Source organism: Colobus angolensis, unplaced genomic scaffold (assembly GCF_000951035.1).
Source record: "Colobus angolensis palliatus isolate OR3802 unplaced genomic scaffold, Cang.pa_1.0 Scaffold142, whole genome shotgun sequence".
Taxonomy (NCBI): Eukaryota; Metazoa; Chordata; class Mammalia; order Primates; family Cercopithecidae; genus Colobus; species Colobus angolensis.
This window is the reverse complement of record NW_012114511.1, coordinates 28468-31085: the sequence shown is the minus strand read 5'-3', so window position 1 is coordinate 31085 and position 2618 is coordinate 28468. Positions and strand designations below refer to the sequence as shown.

At 52.9% G+C, this 2618-nt stretch overlaps 1 protein-coding gene across 6 annotated transcripts in view; it reads right to left on the bottom strand.

The window, feature by feature from the left end:
• LOC105506935 (chromosome unknown open reading frame, human C5orf24) overlaps window positions 1-1670 on the bottom strand; it is a 20865-nt gene extending 19195 nt beyond the window's left edge. For 2 of the 6 annotated variants that reach the window (XM_011935232.1, XM_011935237.1), the window contains exon 1: window positions 1138-1399. The gene's annotated coding sequence lies outside the window, so the exon portion shown is untranslated. Of the gene's footprint in view, window positions 1-482; window positions 1400-1612 lie in introns of those variants that run through there. The other 4 variants (XM_011935236.1, XM_011935233.1, XM_011935234.1 and 1 more) reach the window with 4 other exon arrangements.
• Window positions 1671-2618: the final 948 nt, after the last annotated feature.

Here is a 2618-nt window from a genome sequence, read left to right as displayed (position 1 = left end):
GAACCCGGGAGGCGGAGCTTGCAGTGAGCTGAGATCCGGTCACTGTACTCCAGCCTGGGCGACAGAGCGAGACTCCGTCTCAAAAAAAAAAAATTGTTCACTGAATGTGCAGGAGTCAACTAAGAGCTTCTATATATCTGGACTGTGACTAAATTCGAATACTCAAAGCATAAGCTACAACTTGCCATCGTTGAATGTTTTGTTGTGTTTAACTCCTAAAGTTTAAGCCCTAAAATGAGCCCTTCTTTATAGAACAATTCCTTTCTCTTCTCTTGAATGTGGCAGTCACTACTGCCAACATAAAGAACTGTAACTATTTTTAGTAACTTCACAAAGCATCCCTGAAGCTTTCTAAACATGGAGAAAGCGTCAAGAAACCCAAGTTCTGTTCTCCAAAGATCACAGATCACGTAACTCTCAGACATTTATTTCAGGTCCGTATAATCACATACGTTTCATAATTCTAAATGAGGATTTGCAACTCACCTCAATTACTCCCAAAGTCCATTCAGCAGAGGCCAACAGCCACGCACCCTGCCCCACCACGGGAAGTTTTGATAATAGGACGGCACATAAATAACGGCCTCCTTTGTCTTCTTCCTATCCTTAACTGTGCCCCACGGTGCACAAATAAGGACTCCCCTTATTCTGACACGAGGCGTTTAGAATGTATTACCTGTTGTGTGCTGAAAGCGACTATTAACGTATCGTCAATAACAAGTTTGCAGAAGATGCACGCCACCCTAGAGAAAGGGTTGCGTACCCACTAAAAAGCAAAATTCATAAGCCGCTGTCCGTCCACTCGGGAGTTCCGCAAGCGTAGAAGTCCACGGGCACTCCATCGCGACGCCGATCTCGAGCCGGCAGGCTTTCATTTAAAGGCGGAGAGCGGACTGCGGATTCTGACCTCTCAAAGAAAAGAAAGGGGGCCCCCTCCCCCCGCCGCAGGAGGAATGTCCCCCCGTAATGGCTCCACACCGGGGAAGAGCAGGCTACGTCCGGGACCCCCCTCTCACTCCCGGCTACGCTAGGGCCCCTTGGCAGGAGGCCTCTTCTTCCCGGCCAGCTAGGCGCCAGTTCTCGCCGCCGCCCGACTCTACTCTCGGCCGGCTGACCAGCCCGCGCGCGCCCACCTACCTCAGCCGCTCGTAGACTGGCCCCTCCGCGCGTCTAGGGGCTTCCCAGCGGCTGGGAACCTCGCGCTGGCGCCGCTCCCTCCCCAGCCCGCCGCCTCTGCACGGTGCGGAGAACGGGCCAAGGCGGAGGGGCAGGCAGCGAGGGCGGCGGCGAGGCAGACGCTGGCTCCCAGCACCCGCCGCGGCCGCCGCGCACAGTCCTGCCCCGGACGCAGTACGAAGAAGCCGCTACCACCCTGTAATGTTAGAGGCGGCGTGCGCGACCCCGCGAGGGCCGCGCACGCACACGCACACTCTCATCGCGAGACCCGATCTCCCGCCGCCGACCTGCACGCAAGCTTTGGGAGGGAGCCGGGCTGGCAGGCTGCGCTTGCGCGTCGTGGCCTTAGGCCCGGGCTGTTGGTGGTCCGGCGTCGACCGTCCCCAGTGGCTGAGGTTGAGTGACCCACCAAATGGGGAATTAGTAACTTCCTTACTTGTATTGGTTTTCACCACAATTCTGAGATGCTGGAACTCCTGCTGACCCCATTTCTTAGATACAGGACCTAATAAATGAAAATCAGGGGAGTTGGGACTCGTCATGCCCAGAATCATGTGATAATGAAAAGCCTTATTTTATGGGCCATCCTGATGATCCACGCGGATTACAGGCGTGAGCCACTGCGCCCCACGGAATTGTCATATTCATTATTCCATAACCACAGGAAAGGATGGAACAACAAACTACCGCTATTATGTTTTTCTTGTGAGGTATCTCACAAGAAATATCAGTCACCTCACACAAACCCACTTAGAAGGGATTCATTTCCTTCCTCCTTCCTCCTGTGAACTTCCAGATGTCAGAATTGAGAGGATCCAGAATTAGGGCAGCTACTGAAAGGGAGACACTTTATTAAGCAATGGGAAGAGGCTAGAGGAGGATGCTTGCCCTTTTCCCCCATGTAATGAAGGCTATTTGAAGATGGACAATTCATAGTACTGAGTTCTACCGTAAGCACAGCCCTAGGCCAGGTACTGCCTTGCCAGTAGGAAAGAAAGGAGGAGCAACAACTTTTCTGGACAAACACAAGCCAGGACACAACACACGAAACAAGCAAGCCCATTCATTCAACCTAGTGAGGGACTGGTGACAGATAAGCCATGTGAGCAGTTGATTAAACCTACACCAGTAAGAACTCTGGACAGCCTGGGTGCGGAGGCTTACGCCTGTAATCTCAGCACTTCGGGAGGCCGAGGCGGGCAGATCACGAGGTCAAGAGTTCAAAACCAGCCTGGCCAACTGGTGAAACCCCATCTCTACTAAAAATATGAAAATTATTTGGGCATGGTGGCGCACACCTGTAGTCCCAGCTACTTGGAAGGCTGAGGCAGGAGGATCACTTGAACCCGGGAGGTGGAGGTTGCTGTGAGCTGAGATCGTGCCACTGCACTCCAGCCTGGGACAGAACGAGACTCCATCTCAAAAAAACAAAGAAACAATAA